Genomic DNA, 18,536 nt, shown 5'->3' with positions numbered 1-18,536 from the left:
AGAGTTTTATATCTCTATCTCTTGATTCAATCCGCAATCAGCAAATAGGGATTTGCGAGCCCGGTTGAATATAAGAGGTTAACTTGAACGGTACCAAAGACCAATGTTCAAGTGTCAATCAATTCACTCAACAACCCTAAGGTCGGATACAAGAACTGATTGATCTTAACGTACAACCTGTGATATTTCTATTATATAAATAGAATATAATGCGGAAAAGAAATAACACCGACACCAGAATTTTGTTAACGAGGAAACCGCAAATGCAGAAAAAAAACCCGGGACCTAGTCCAGAATAAACACACACTGATAATAAGCTGTCACACCAAATTCTTACTACCTATTCGGACTAGATGTAATACCTTCTTCAGCACTTGTAGAACTCCTAGCAGAATACCGATTCTCTTTAGGAACTCTTCACACAAATTTTCTAGCAGAACCCAAAGTTCTCTTTAAAAGATACACCACAACGATCGATACGATTTGATATTTTTCTGCACAAAACACCAGTTTGATTTCCCTTTAGATATGAATCAAGGTTTTGGAAATCTTGTGTTTATTTTGATAAAAACAATTACTAGGTAAAAGTAATATCAAAACAAACTTGTAGATTAGGGTTTCAACTTACAATCAGTATGCGTACACACAAGGAGTCCGTGAACCTGATTTCCGTAAGTAAACTTGGGTGATTCCAAAGATCAATTTCCAAGTTAAGAAAACCCTAATAAATCTACCACAAGAACAACTAGAATAAATCTAGAGATATCTTTTTTAAAACTTCTCAAGGATTTTTACGAGATGCCTCAAAAGAAGTTTTTCTTTATAGTCTCTGATTTCGACTAACAAGTGTTGGTATACGATGGTAAACTGAAATCTATCAAAACCTAGGGTTTATGATCAACAACTCTTGAATGGTTTTATATCAGAAGAGAAAACCTTAGAATAGACAACAGGTGAAAAACCTAGATTACAAGTTGTATGATCAATCACGAAGATTAAATCCAACTTGGCTTTGTGATCCCTAATACAAAGACTTTTATCTCACTCTCGTTCACGAAGAACGGAAGACGTGGAAAACAACCTACAGAGCTTACGCCAATTTTCCAAAGGGATGAAAAACTTGTAAACTCACGAACTCCTTATTTATAATGAACAATAGCTTGGAAGCTAAGCAAAGCTATTTTCCTTTTACAAGACTCTCCTAAATATGTGAGTCTTTCCTAAGTTAAAACTCTTGCCAAAATAATTAAATAAATAACTTATTTAGCAAAAGTTATATTTATGTGAATAAATCACATTTTAACTTAGGCAGGAATCACAAACACTTTAATATGGTAATCAAAAGTGTTTGGACCAATAGCTAACTTGCCTAGATAAGGAAACATCACCAACTTGACCAAAAATCCCTTTTAGTCACGAATTGGGCCCAAGTTCGCGGACCACTCCAAAGCCCATGGAATGTTTCCTACTAATGAACTTAAATCACTCATAACTTTGTCGTTATAACTCAGAATTGAGTGATTCTTGGATCATTGGATTCGCAAGATCATTAACTATAACATGAGATCCTTTATAGGGATAAAGGTTATTATCACCAAAGTCATGAATCAAATAACCTCAAGTATATATACATAAATGTACATTTACCGTCATCGGAATTGTTCCATATAGTAAGCATATATCTTGATAGATTAGAAAGGTAGAATAGAACAAGAATCCAAATGAAATCAATCACATACCTTTGATGAAGTACTTGTTGATGTCTTCTTGTAGTCTTCAATCTTCATCCTTTAAGAATAGCTTCGATTCAACTTCTTAGACCTAATCTAGTCCGAAACTATCTTTAGTATGCTAAATCAAGAATGCATTTTGGCAACTAAAATTGACAACTAACTTGATATACCAACGCTAGTGGGTTCAACCGAGCAGTGCTCTAACACAATTCATACCACACAGTTACATTTTAGGTGTTGTCTTTATCACTAGATCCCACGCTGTAATTTAACAATCTACATGTGTAATGAACATTAATATAATAAAAAAGTAAGATTAAGTTATAAAGTTTACATGTGGATCAAGTAAATGATGAGATATAGTGTTTTTTTTTTTATGTTAGTGATGTTTTGTTGCATTTAGATTAATCCCTTGGATAATTCTCGTGATATAAATATATCATCGTCTAATTGCATTACACTATTATATATTGTAAACAATTATCATAGAGATAACTTGTGTAAACAATGGTTTGGTTTTCCTTTTTTGGTTGATAACTGATAAAATAATATCATAAAATAAGTTTTAAGCATGGATCACTTTGTTCACCGGTTTGTGATCTTAGTTTGTTACTGAATACAAGTTGATCTTTTGAGGAGTCAACATAATTTTTTGCATATGTAAAAATCAAGAGTGTGATGCACATTCATATTAATCATTTCACACATATGCAAAATGATTAATACACCACATGTAAACACGTGTTTTAGTTAGGTCAAAATGAACGATTGTAATATATGTTTCGACTGATATAAATGAACTCATGAATCTACCACATTTACTTCTGCAGCTAAATTAATTTGAAAGGGGATACTTAGTGTCACATCCGCGCTTTTCGACGATACTTACCCAAGGAAACATCACTGCGCAAAAAAGCTTACGAAAGGAAGCATCTTGGTGTAAATACATCATTATGTTATAAATGCTTACCCAAGGAAGCATCATTGATGTTATAAAGCTTATTGAATGAAGCATCTTGGTTCATGCTCATGCGGCCTAAGAAATTCCAAACAACATCCAAGCTAAGTAGATTGCCGCTCAAGCTCCTGCTTGTATTTCTACTCTCTTAAATATAACAACGTACAAGCTTCTTTTTTCATGCATTCAAAGCCAATAAAATGTTTCATTTTTACCATGATGCATAAGTTATTATGTTTATTATATAAAGAGGGATTAGAGTTTATGGGTTCCTCATATTAGTTAAATTAGTTGATAAAACAATAAAAAAACGGATTAATGTTCACTATGTTTCACAATATACTTAGCCGTGTACGAATCAACTTGTGTTCTTCGGTTCACGAATAATTTTATGTGGTACTAAAGTGACATTAATTGATAAATAAACTAACGTTTATACATATGAAAGATTTAAGATTGAAGATTAGGATTAAGATTTTTCTGATCGATTATCCATCAAACCAAAGTTTTGCGGGCGCGACATACTGTATTAAGTTCGACATACTGAATAATTTTTATGCTTATAGAGAGACTTTTTCTTCCTTCCAATTGATTATTCTTTTCTTCAATTTGACTGTTTTCAAAGCAAGCAGTAATTCTCTCCAAGATGGGAATTAAAACCATATTTAACTAGAAAATTATGAAGAGGTGATGTTATCACCACCAAAGATTATTAGAAGAATGTAGTACCTTTATATACTGCCTCTGATTTTTCCTCTTCAACCACCGCTAACCACCCCTTCATGTAATTAATGATAAGTACGATGGTGCCGAATGTACCTCCTGGTACTCCTATCCCGACCCCTTCCTTTGTGTTGCCACCATCACCCCTACTTTGAACACCAGGATCATGTCCGCTGCTTGGAGAATCTGCAAGTCTCCGAGCAAAGACATGAGTAAACAGAAGCAATGTTACTACTAGTGAGAAGAAGAAATTTTTTTGAAATTTCATAATTGAAAGAAGGACTTTAGCAGTTTATTATTCTGTGTGGAATTTATGAAAAGAGTTTAGTACAGTAAAACATCTGTATAAGAATATCCTTGGGACCACAAAAAATTACTCTTGTATGGAGGCTATTCTTATATGGAGGTCTAACTTGAATAGACCAAAAAAAAAATCATATGTGTATTTGGGTGTATTCATGCATATGCATAGGATACACAAAAACGTATCTAAGTATATATAAAAACTATTTAAATGGGGATTTTATTTATATATTTATGTATTACAAAATTTGTAATAAAACATCACAATTATCACATCGAAAATTGACAAATGAAATCAAATGAGTATGAAGGTATTCGTATTAAGTTGTGCACAAAAAATCAAAAAATCCATTTTAAAGCAAAAAGAACCTGTAATATGGTTACAAGAATCTCTTCTTCTTAAACTTTGATGCATGACGAGTGTTATATATTTATATTATGATGTCAATTATTCTTTTACGGAGGTAGGTTCCTTAAGACGGGACCAGAAAAACTTATGACTTATTCCAATATAGTATTTATTCTTAAATATAACTTGCCCAAGTCAGGACAATAAATTTTCATTCTTATATATATGGAGTTTATTCTTATATGGAGTATTCCTCCGGAGAGGTTTTACCGTATAGAGATTAGAGAAGGAAGTGAGAACTGTATATGAAAAGAGAAGGAATTTATGAAAAGAGTTCCTAGGACTGAAATTCATAAGAACTATATATATATGTAGTATAACTTTAAAAGCTTAAACAAATGAAATTTATTTTTATAAAACAAACGAGGCAGAGCATAAATAGAGTACAACTACGCAGGAATGACATTCAATGATTTACCTATTTTATTTTGTATAGAGATATCACTTATTTACATGTTCATTAAATTTTCCCCTTAAAATTATTATCATTAACAATTGTCAACGTCAGTCACCAAAATCATTTTTATGTAATCTTATTAGTTATTACTCTTACTATTTCTTTAGAGATTCTGCAATTGATGTTTTTCTATCATTAGACATGATTTACTATAAAGATAACAATTAAAGAAAAAACACGGTATGACTTCCCCAATTTTCTTATTTTTATGCGCAATGCCTCTCAACACTCATATTTGGGTTCCGCCAAGAGAAATTTTCTGCAATTTCATAAGCTAAAACTTATTGTACATAATTAATTTGGGTAAGCTACCAAAGGAGTCTCACATTTGCAAACAATTATTACTCAATTTTGAATTTTTACTAGCACTGCCATAACCATTAGCGAGTATATATGTTGCTATTTGAAACATGTATCGATTTTATCAGTCTACATAGAATTATTCATCATTTTACAATGTAAAACGGATTCATGTATACAATATTAAAATTATCACTCAAAAACAATATGTCCTTTAGTGCTTGCACGGAATGAGATTGTTCTATATATAAAAACATGACAACCGAAGTATAGTTTTGTATGAAAGAATTCTTAAATTCATCAACATATTCATGTAACTTAACATTCTAATACTATCCCACTTCATATTTTTATAGGATTAGTAAGTCTGACAAATCGTTCAGTTTACAATATATTAGCTCAAATTCGGTTTTGACATGAATATTATGGTATCTTATTTAACTTTTCTTTGTAAAATAAAATTTTTTCTTGATGTAAAAGAAATACTCCCTCCGTCCCACTATTAAGTGACCTAGTTCAAGTTTGCACAATTTTTAAGGAAAGCAAAGGGAAAAGTATTTTTAAGCACTTTTTACAATTATACCCTTATGGATAATAAATAGTGAAATTTTGAAATGATTTATCTCTCAAACTACACCACGGATGTTCGCAAACTTCGTACCATTGAAAATCATTTTAAAACACCTATGTAACGAATCTAAACATGGCTATCAAATTATGCATATTTCTTATAATCAATTAAAAGGATATTTTTAGAAATATCTCTTTGTTTAGTGATATAGGTCACTTAATGGTGGGACAAAATCTAAAAGTAACTAGGTCACTTATTAGTGGGACTAAGGGAGTAGCAAGAACACCAACACCAGCGACACCATCTAGAACGTTGAAAGACATAATAGTTAAGAAAACCATGCCCCGTCAAAATTGCTGGATTCTTTAATTTTTTAATCAACTAGCTAGCAAAGTAAGGAAATCATTAAACAAATAAAAAAAATCATAAAAAAAATTGTGATCTAGCGCAAGATATCATATTACACAGATTCTCGTGACTTACTGATCAGATACACATAAAAACCTATTAATATCAATAACTTTTGAACTCAATAGGCAATAACGAAAATGTCAAAAAGGTAAATTTTATGATCAAAAAGGTAATTTCAATGCAGAGAGTTTAAGAGATGAATAAAAATGGAGGAATTGATCAAAAAAATAAAATAATGAAGAACATTGAAGAAGTGAAGAAGTTTTATGGATTTAAAATTTTAAGGTTCGATTTTGTGTGATGAATTATAATACTATTATTTGAGAAGTTTGATCGTGAAGTATGTATGAGAGACTATTATTAAATCAAAAGTCAGCGGACTCAATGGATAGTGGATTTGGGATGATGAGCTTAGGAATAATTACAACCCGACAAATCTTGTTTTTGACTTGTGACCGCTTCGTAAGTGTTATTGGAATTTAGGTATATAAATTTTTTTAAAGTAACAAACTTTTCATTATTTTGCTTTCTTAGCGTCCAAGCTGAGGTTTTTGCAAGACTATTTAAGTAAGTTTAATTCAATGTGTAAAACTGTTGGATTTGATTAATATATAATGATTTTCAATAGTTAACATAGTTTAATCAGGTAATTATTTATAAGCCACAAACTGGATGTTATGATCCAACAAGATTAGAGGTAGATACACAGATTTGAATCAACACCATATATAAATAACTCTAACAAGGAACCTTTGTCTCATTCCTGATAGAACAACCTCTTTCTTATCTCATTTCTTACCAACACAGGCTTACAACGTCAACTATATAGTAGTCATACAAAACCCTAATTTGTGTGAACGAGATCCACAGATCCTGAACGTCCTCCACTAATAACTTCCTACTTAATTAGAACAGCTAATAAAACATTAATTAAACTATTTACTCATAATTAATACGTAGCCCTAGCCATGCAGATTATTACACCCCCAACAATTTTTTTTGGGCTAGCCCGTTACATGACAATACTTCCCCCTCAAAAGATCCTTGTCCTCAAGGATAAAACTTAGTAAAATGGGCTCTGATATTGGATGTACTTCCCCAAGTAGCGTCCTCTGCATTTGAGTTAACCTACTATACTAGTAGTTGTGGAACTGAGACGTTATTGCGCAATCTAAATCTCTCTCCTAATAAGGGAACTGGTTCAACTTTGAATTACCCCTGTTGATCCACCAGAGGTAAGAGTGGAGACGGAATGACTGCTTCCCCTATCTTATTTTTGAGCAGTGATAGGTGGAAAACAGGATGGACCTTTGAGCCTTCTGGAAGTTGTAGTCGATAAGCTACGAAGGCAACTTTCTCAATCACTGTAAATGGCCCATAATACCTGGATGACAACTTGAGGTTCCTTCTTAGTGACATAGTGGTTTGACCGTAGGGTTGCAGCTTCAGGTAAACTTCATCTCCCACCTCAAATGATCTATCTTCCCTCTTCTTGTCCGCAAAGAATTTCATCATGTTGTGAGCTTTATGTAGTGTCTCCTTGAGTAAGTTAGGTATTTGATCCCTCTCCTTGATATAATCTTCAACATCAGCTACATATGTAGTAACAGAGAGTGGAAAATCCAGATGTGGAGGCTGGTATCCATAAAGAGCCTTGAATGAGGTCATATTCAAGGTGGAATGATAGTTAGTTATACCACCATTCAGCTAAAGGAAGCCATTTACTCCAAGCTTTAGGTTTGTGACCTGACATACACCTTAAGTGATTCTCCTAACAAGCATTCACTCTCTCATTATGTCCATCAGTTTGAGGATGGTAAGTTGTGATGAGGTTAAGACTGGAGCCAATGGACTGGAAGAGATCTAACCACAAATTGCTTGTAAATATATTGTCTCTATCAGAAGTGATGGAGGCTGGTAATCCGTGAAGTTTGAACACATTGTTGAGAAAGTGCTGAGCTACTGTTGAGGAAGTGAAGGGGTGACTAAGAGCCATAAAATGTACATACTTTGTAAATATTCCCACTACCACCATGATGACATCTTTCCCTTTATATTTTGGTAATCCCTCTATAAAATCCATTGTTATATGTTGCCAAGCATGTTCAGGTATTGGAAGAGGTTGGAGTAATCCAGCTGGATATGTGTGATCTCCCTTATTCATTTGACAAATATCACAAGTTGATACAAACTCAATGATGTCATTCTTCATGCCTGGCCAGTGAAAGTAGGCTTTAGCTCTGATGTAGCTTCCATGGATACTAGAATGTCCACCAATAGCTGAGGCATGTAACGAAGTAAGAATGGAATTCCTAACTCCATGACCAACTACAACATAAATCATTTCCTTACACCTGAGAATACCATTGTTGTATGCATAATTATTAACAACATTATGAGAAATTAATAGCTTGGAGATGACTAAATTTGTAGCTTCATCATTCTCATAGCTTTTGATAATATCCATGGCACAAACAGGTTGAGAAATGTTGATGGAACTGCAGGTGGAAGTAGGTAATTTGGATGAGGCATCAACATCCTTATTCTTTATTCCTCTCTTATACTTGATTTCATAATCATACCCAAGTAACTTCATGAGCCACCTTTGATGTAACATTGTAGACAACCTCTGTTCCATGGAGTACTTAATACTTTGTTGATCAGTATGGATGATGAAATGATTTCCCATTAAATAATTTCTCAATTTAGTGACTGTCATTACTATTTCTTGTAATTCGTTCTCATAGGTTGAAATCCCCAATGATTTTGTGCCTAATGGCTTGCTATGAAAGGTAATTGGCCCACCTTCTTGCATCAAGATTGCTCCAAATCCTCTTGCACAAGCATCAGTCTCTAAGATAAATGCTTTAGGGAAATCTGGTAATGCCATAACTGGAGTGTTGCACATGATTTTATTGAGCTCATTGAAAGTTGTTTCAGCTTCTTCAGACCAATTAAAAGCATTCTTCCTCAGAAGATCAATCAGTGGCTTAAAAATTGTCCCATACCCCTTAAAAAACTTCATGTAGTATCTTGTTAGACCCAAGAACCCCCTCAATTCTTTAAGACAAGTAGGAGTAGGCCAAGAAACATGCTTGATATTTTATAAGGATCGACAACAACCCTCTCAGATGTAATAATGTGTCCCAAATATTTTAGTTCCTCTTGTGCAAAACAACATTTTGATTGCTTTGCATATAACTTGTGTTGTCTCAGGAGACCCAATACTATCTATAAGTGCTTAACATGCTCAGCATGAGAAGAACAATAAATCAGAATATCATCAAAGAACACCAATACCAATTTTCTCAGATAAGGTTTGAACACTTCTTTCATAAGAGCTTGAAATGTTGCTGGAGCATTAGTCAGTCCAAAAGGAATCACATTGAATTCATAGTGCCCCTCATGAGTTCTAAAAGTTGTCTTGTAGATGTCAGCTGCATCCATTAGAATTTGATGGTAGCATAATCTGAGATCCAACTTAGTGAATACCACTGAGCCATTAAGTTCATCCAAGAGCTCTTATATCACTGGTATTGGAAACCTTCCTTTGATGGTAATGTCATTTAGCTGCCTGTAGTCAACACAAAATCTCTAAGAGTTGTCCTTCTTCTTCACGAGAATAATGGAAGATGCAAATGGGTTATGACTAGTTTGAATGATTCAATCAAGGATTCAATGATTGATTTTTGAACATAAGGGCATTTGTAAGGTTTTTGATTGGTAGGTATTGAATTTGGTTTAAGAGGGATTTTGTGGTCTAATGATCTTGTATGTGGTAAGGATTTTGGTTCTTCAAACACATCATCATATTCTTGAAATAGTAGCTGAATTGGTTTTGGTATCTCTTGCTTGGATGTGGAAGTTGAAATAAAGATAATTGCCCTATAATACCATAAGAATCTTTCTTGAATAATTTTGTAACAACATTAGTGCCCATCATCCTCAGGGAAGAGCTTTCCTTAGCACAGGACAGAGTGATATTCTTACCATTATAAACAAATCTGATGCAAAGCTTGTGGAAGTTGAAGACCACATCCCTTAAAGTTTTAATCCAGTCAGCACCAAGAACCATATCACAGCCTCCCAAGGTAAGCAATCTCAAGTCACCACTGAATTTAATCCCTTGCATTGACCATTGTAGCTGTTTGCACACCCCAAAACTTATTGTCCTATCACCATTTGCCACTGTGACCAATAGTTGAGATGTTTGCTCCACTGTGCAATATATATAATAAGTTAAATCCTTATCAATAAAGTTGTGAGTACTCCCTGTATCAATGAGGATGTAGATAAACTTTTTCTTAACATACCCTGGAATTATGATGGTATCACTACTAGTGCACCCTATGAGAGCACGAAGACATATCTCCATGTCTTATTCAATTGGAGATTCACCATTTTGCTCTGTATCCACATGTGGCTCTTCACTTTCCTCTTTCTCCTCCATCTCATCCAAATATAGCATGAATAATTGTTATTGCTCTAGGTTGAAAAGTTGTTTTAGTGGTGGTTTTTGCTTGAGTAGGTATAGAGGTGCTTCTTGTAGTGTTGGTGGAGGTTGAGGGAAAATATGAAGTGGTGGGTTGGGATTTGTAGGGGGATTTGAATTTATTTTTGTTGACCGTCCCCAGTGAGTTCTTTTAGTTTGGCTAACTGAAATGCTTCAGTTAAGGTGGTGGGTTTGAACCCTTAATAAATTATCATTAGCTATGTCTTCAAAGCGAGTACAAACCGCAAGAGTAAAATGATGCCAATAAATATGACTCTTACCTATCTAGTAGTCAAAGAACCAAGAGTCTGCTTTACCCTCCATATATAAATAACTCTAACAAAGAACCACTGTCTTATTCCTAAGAGAACAACCTCTTTCTTATCTCATTTCTTGCCAACACAGGCTTACAACTTAAGATTATATAGTATCCATACAAAATCCTAATCTTTGTGAACGAGATCCACAGATCCTGACCGTCCTCTACTAGTAACTTACTACTTAATTAAAACGACTATTAAAATATTAATTAAACTACTTAACTCCTAATTAATACGTAGTCCTAGCCATGCATATTATTATACCCCAACAAAAAGCTTTGGGATAGACCGTCACATGACACTGAAGTATAAATAATCGTATAATGCTCATGTTATTAATTATTTAGTGAAGTGATCACTAATCCTTACGGTTTAGTGAATATCTCTTTGAAAATTAACTGGTTTCTGTATACATTCTGTTTTACTCGCATCAAATCGATATTTTTTCAACACCCAATAGTACATCAATTTGATATTAAACCCACCTACGATCTTTGAGTTTTAAACAAAGAATGATAATTTAAGAAGAATTAAATTCTTAGTGACAAGATCAAAAAAATCAAGTTGTTGATTGAAATGCCCTACCAATCTTCAACATATATCCTGATGACAAGGATTATATGATATTTAATAACGAAGACTCACTGTTGCATATCTAAGTAAAATATGTTTCCATGACATTATCATCATATTTTCATTGATAATTCGGTTAAAATAATATGTATATTGTAGATGATTTTGACTTCATATTTGATCTTTGTGCACGTGTTAAAGATTTTTCAGTTACTTTGGCTTCAGTTTTGATAAAGGTTATCGCACAACCGTGTTGAAGAAAATTATACTAATAAACTTTGAGTCGATTCTTCTCTAATAACGAGAAAATTATGTATAAAATTACAAAGGTAAAATATTGTCTAACTGTGGACATTTTTTTTTGGAATTTGGCTATAGCTTGGTAAGATTCGAACGTGTAGTTTTTTACTGATAACTTTTTTCTCACTAGGTTCGCGAACCTACTCAGTTGAGATCGCGAACCTAAGTCAGCAATTTTCTAATGAAGACTATTTTGAAATTGTATTCTGCATATTGAGTTTGTGAACCTAAGTTAGTATGATTTCTATTGGATCCTTACGACCGCTTGAGTTCGCAAACCTGCTCTTTTCAGTTCGCGAACCTAAATTGGAGTTATATCTCCTGGATACTTTCTTTTTCTCACTTGAGTTCGCAAACATGAAGAGAAAACTGACCAAAACTATTTTTGGTAATTTTTGCACTTTCCTTCTGTAAAGACCCTCAAGCACGTCAATGTCATTTGACTGGCCAAATGATGATTACGTTGCATTAACCTAATTGATAGAAATTAAATATTAATTATAGTAATTAATAAAATAATAATTTGTGTATACAAATAATACCACTAGATAGATCTTGAAAAGTTATGCCAAATGGACTACTGGAACGCGTCATTGGCCACAAGACTAGAAAGATATAATACTCCAGAGTTTTACACGTACAAAATAATCTTGTATGGGCAATCATACTTTTTGAGATGCAAATAAGACATTAACGGGCCGGCCCATTTAACCAAATCGGGCTCAACTTTGAAGTTTAAAATATAAAACCCAAATTCAATGGAGTGTAAATAGGGTATAAGTTAATTTATTAGGTCTATATATATATGTAATTTTGGAATTATGTGCAGGAAGTATATCTCTTCCTTGTTTTGGATAAATGGAGTAGATAATGTAGGTAGTTGATTTTCTCTTGAAGATGAATCATACGAATGTCCAAGGATAAGGTGTTGTATAGTTATAGTTCTAGCAAGAAAACACATGAGAACAAAAAATTTAGTATAAGTACGTGCTAAGAGAAAATAGATGTAAAAAGTATGAAGAATATGTGGGGAAAGTAGATGATAATGAATATATACTACTTGTAAAAATGAAAGTCAGTCATGGGCTATCATTTTCGTGAGTGCTTTAATGTAGGTTGGAGTTAGAATCTGACATATATTGGGGCATAATTCTTAGAGGGAGATTCCATGATTCTAAAGAGATATAAGTTTCCGGTTTTAGTTTAGTATCGAATGACTTATGATCGTTAGAAAGCACGTACCCAGATCTGAATTCTTAGAAATATTTAAAAGTATAGGTGAAAAGACAAGGTGATTCACTGAGGCAACTCAGTGAGTCAAAGCGAGTTGACTCAAGGAGTCGGATGAGTCAGATTAGCTCACTCATAATTCAGAACGAGTCAGATATACCGGGTTAGCGAGCCGATTTGACGGGCCAGACTGGGTAAACCTGCGGACTAGATATTTGGCCCAGATTCGTTCGTTTGATATTTTGGACCCCTTATATTCTGAATTAGCTTTTTGTTCCTGTCTGCAAAGTTATAGAGTTTTTCAAGGGATTTCAAGTGGCACCAAGATTCACTTCATTTGGATAAGTAAATATTGATTTATGCCAAAATTACTAAATACCAGGTGATAAAAACCATTGATAAAACTATAACCATTACAATTTTTATTTAGGCATTAACTAGAAAATTGTATGATATCATGTTATGAACATTTTACGATATTGGCTAAATTCTTAGGGTATTTACGTGATTAACAATTAGTCTTTATTAACAATGATCGATTCAAATGATGAATCTGTGGATTACGGAGTCCAAGGTAGACATGGCTTGTCATCAAAACAGGTAGGAGCTCTTGTAACTTTCTTATAATCATTAAGTCCCTTTAATCTGCGAGCATGATGTGTCTGTATTTTATGTAAGCATGTTTGTACGCAATTATGTATGTATGCAATCAGATGAATATGTTACCTGATATGCTTTTCTAGTCTCCATGCGAGGAGTGACTATGTTCTTCACATATCCTTGCTAAGGGTTTATAGGTGCGGAAAGGAACACAATATTATTATAGGTGCGGAAGGGCTCGCAATATTATCTTGATTGACTACTGGACAATATTAGTGTTTTATGTGATAATATTATCATTTTATATTTATTTTATGCAAATTATAGGAGTAACGGATCCAATATTTTGGAGTACCTGAGGGACACACCAGGGTATCTGGGTACCGCCGACTCGATATTTATTTATATATATATATATATATGTATTATCTGGGAGATTGGTTGTATGCGTACTATGTTTAATCGTTCAGTCTTACTGGTATGATTGGGTTACTATGATCTTACTTTCAGAAGAAATTCTATGTTCAAGATCGTATTGGACCTTTTGGGAAACCGTTGTGCGCAGTCGAGTCATAATAATCAAACACTTTTTACATATTCTAGACTTTGATGGTAGTTCTTGAATCACGAGGTGTACGCATTTCATGTGAATGACGCTATCATTTGAGACTGGAGTTATCTTGGCATCGTCTTCCCCATTGAGTAGGGCAAGGTTAGGAAAACATATGTTTAGGTTGTTCTAACTTCATTTTTCGAAGATCATCTGGAAATGGTCTTTCATAGATATTGCAATATCTGGGATTATGAATTGGAGTAATCTTCTGCTTTGTGTTGTGTGTAAAAGATGTTTAATTGTTTTCTCAACAGTAGAACTGTGAAGTATGTTAATGGTTACTCGAATGTTGTATTTGTTTCCACTGAGCACCCTTTGGGATGATGTGCTCACTCGTTTCCACTTCAGTTTTCAGTTATCAGAAGAGATGGTCTACGTGAAGATATTTGTTTCTAGATACGTTGTGAATCATTTTATTTTTATATATTTTATAAAATACAAAAAACTATAGTATTTTATTTATATTACTTGAGAGATTTTCATTCATAGGTGATTGATTGTTGGGATAGACTTAGGGTAAGATTTCTATCAAATCTCTAATATGATGTTTATATATATGATTTAGAACCTTAATGGCTCATTATGTAGTTGATTTCTTAAATTAATAAGTAGCTTAATTTTGGGCGTTACACCTTCTTTGTTTCACGGCTAACTTTTTAAACCTATTTTGTTACCATAAGTTGTGTGATTCTAAGAGGATAAAAATATAATTTTTTCAGCTAAACGAGTTTGTATCTTAGATTAGTTAGTTGCAACTAGTTGCATAATTTAACTATTGTAAGTGAAAAAGTATATGTATATGAAAGTAGTTACTTTGGTAATTATTTGGGACTTAATTCACCATACTTCTAAACGTAGGAAAGACCCTCAATGCAAGTTAAGTTCTAACTAAGGAATCAACCCAATTTTGGACATGTAAGAAACTATTTGCTTCAATCTCAAGTAACCAATCTTTAATCATTCACTATAAATAGTAGACATTAGTTACATAAGAGGTCGTCCTCCAACCGTAAGTTCTTGATATTAGAACAAGATAAGATTTATTTGAGGATCGTGAAACAAAGGTTGAACATCGTCTTCATAGTTTCGAATCATGTATCTTGATTTGATTGTTTATATAATTTATGTGGAGTGTAAAGTCCTCGTATAATATATGGTCATTCAAGAATTATTGATCTAATTCAAAATATGATAAAAATTTCATCTATGATCCCATATCAACTCTTGTAGATCTAATCTAGATTCGAAGTTTCCATAGAATTTATCTAAGGATGTGTTTAATAGGATTTAATTTCATGGCCATCTTTCCATCAAAATAATATGTTTTTCGTCGTTTGATTACAAACTTATTTCCATAGAATAGTGGTCCCGTTTACACAAAAGCGTGGTTTAAAGTATGTTTTGAACTTAATTCCATGGAATTCTATTCGAAGTCTTTCCTTACCTCCCCCGGAATATTGATTCCATAGAATACACTTTCTATGAAATTGTTTCCTTTTCCTGTTATCAAATACAACCTAAGACTAGTTCTAAGCAGTATAGTCGATCGCGGTTGTCTCAGACGGTATATTGGCTCTCGCCTCAAGATCGAGATGGGATTTCAAGCGAACATCTCGCTTGAATCGGCCGAGATATAGACGACCCGAAAGTTAAACGGGAATCTCGTCGTGGATTTGATAAATAAAGAGCATCCCACATGTCGGCTTTGACAGTTGTCAGCCCTAACATCCTCTTTGAATTTGCATGTTCATCATGTATCTATCTCGATTTTTAACATCCGTCACTTGATCTAAACTCCATTAACATAATTAGTGGTTCCATTTATATACATATCTGCCTCGATTAAAGCTGTCGTTAACATCATCAATATTATCATCTTTTGAGAATTCTAATAAACTGGGAAAAGTATTTATCATATTCATAGTATAGTGGGTATGGAGGGATAAGGAAAGACCACTTTGTCTCAATCCATCTACAAGTCAGTAGAAAAACACTTCGAAAATACAATACGAGTTTGTGTGTCTAATGAATTTGTTATAAAATCTTACTAAACATTATGGAGTCCGCTACTAATTCTAAATGCCCAAAATTTTCAGACATTAATGTATTGGTAGATAAATTAAAAAAACAATAGGAAAATAAACTTTACTTGTCGGTACTTGATGATTTATGGAATGCAGATTTCATGGAATTTTATGCATGTCATGCAAACATGATAAATTTTGTGGTTTTCATGTTCATCAAGTGTTTGATAATATTCCTCTATCATGTTGATGATGTTTATTACTTGCTTCTCTTTGGTTGCCTTATCTATATATTATTGGCCTTGTATAACTATTATTTTAGTGATAGTGCCTTGTTCAGAGTTAGCATCCACCATTATCAGCGAGATCATTGATGAATCAAATCGGTTATTTATTTGGTTGAGTACTGAATATGAAGATCCTATGAGATGTTATGTGAATTTTCATTTAATAACATAAGAATTTAAAAATGCTTTTTAACCATTACCTTTTTCACTTATAATTACGACTACCATGTGGAATATGAGGTCTAGCAGGTGGCTCTATGCGGGGTAGTCTAGGAAAAAATAAGCATATCTAGAGTTGTACGTATAAGTTTGAAAAAACTGCTCAGAAAATCATTCTAAAATTTCACCCGAGATAAAATTATCACGGTGTCTCGGTCGGGACCGAGATCCGAGATCGGCTATATAGGTTCCGAAATTGATATTCTAGTGAGGTAGATTCGATTAGGTGTCTCTATAAGTTTTGAAGAGTATAAACCATAATCCTAATATTTGACGTAGATCATTCTAAGTTTGAGGAAAGTTTCTGCTATCTAGATTTTACAACTAAAGGAGGTTAATTAATCAAGTTGTTGGAGGCAAGGTAACAATAGTCTTCATGAAGGATTGTGCAGCATCTCCTAGGCATTAAAGAACATCATCTAGGGGATTCATATGTGCAAACTCCTGGGAGACGCAGGGACACCATTGAAGCAGAGTAGCTTTGATGATCTATTATGCTAGACCATGTCTGAAGTCTAATAGTAGGCTAATGTTGTAACAACTTAATTTGATGTGTACTCAAACTGGACGAGATCCCATAGTGTCTATGCACATGAAGTTTTCCCCGTTAACAAAAATTATGATGTCTCGCTCTTTACTTTACTTTTATTTTATTATATTTGATTATTTGATATAACTAAAGTAATTGCAAGTAGTACGTTATTCTCCCTTGGGAATTGTAATTTTGATTAAGATCATCAACATATTGTTTATTTGTCTTATGCTGGAACAAAAAAGTTGGTGGAGTATTTGGTACCCTTCCCTTTTCAATTTGTATCATCAGAGCAAACAAACACCGAAAAGACCTAACAGTCCGAGTTTATAGCGATCCGATCTATGAAAAAAATTTGATTCTATTAACATGCCACAAGGATTCGATGACACCAGTTACCTATGAGAAAAAACTACTAGTGTGTGAATGTCATTCAAGGATGGCATGTTAACTTTTCCCGATAATCATCTTCGAAACTTAAAAGTCCCGTTGAAGATTTTCTTTTTGGTTCGGACTCTCTGTTACAGTGGGGCTCCAACCCTTGATAAGTTATATGCTGCCGGTTTGATTCAGGACCCCAATTGTCTCCTATGTGGACGAATAATGGAGTCGAATGAACATTTGTTCCTTCGTTGCAGCTACGTTTTTGAGGTGCGGACATACTTTTTAAGTAGTTTGGTATCAATTGTTTTTTTTTTTGCTGATGTCAAGACTAATCTCTGGGGTTGGGGGGACAAAAAGTCTAAGAAATCCAAAAACATGATTAAGAGGATATGAAGTCTACTCCCATTTGCTATCTGGTGGTGCATTTGGAAAGAACGCAATGTTAAGTTATATAATAATCTACTAGTTAAGGATTCAAATCAATCGATTGCAGATGTAAAATGCTTATTATTCGATTGGGGTTCAAGCTTTAACATGTTTTCAGGTTTTACTTTGTCCAATCTGCTTTGTAATTGGGATGTTGTTGTACACACATCCGTACAACCTTATGTGGTTTTCATGTCACTATTTTGGTGACTCAAATTCTTTTAATTTAAGTTTACCCAGGTCTTTCTTGTTGTGGAAGAGGTGGGGCTGAACATGGTTTCGGTTTTCCGTCAGAACCGGACCGAACTCGACCGATAAGGAAGAACCGAACCAAACCATTTACTAATAGATTGGTCATGGTAAAAGAAATTGAAAACCGACATTACTGGTTTGATTTTGGTTTGACCTGAAAACCGAACCAAAACCAATGAAAAACCGATAAGTATAGGTCGTTGATTAAAATCAAATAGATGTAATCTACCCCGTCCATCTCATACTTTGAATATGGAATTTGGAGCATGCAGAACTTGGAGTTTATGTATTTTGAATCTGTAATATTTATGTTTTGAACTATACTTATAACCTTGAGTTATGAACTACGCTTGTGTGTTAATTACATTCTACAGGTAGGTTAAAAAAATTCAATTGTGTTATTTTTGTTAAAGATTTGA

This window comes from Papaver somniferum, chromosome 3 (assembly GCF_003573695.1).
Source record: "Papaver somniferum cultivar HN1 chromosome 3, ASM357369v1, whole genome shotgun sequence".
Classification (NCBI taxonomy): Eukaryota; Viridiplantae; Streptophyta; class Magnoliopsida; order Ranunculales; family Papaveraceae; genus Papaver; species Papaver somniferum.
This window is presented reverse-complemented; position numbering follows the sequence as displayed.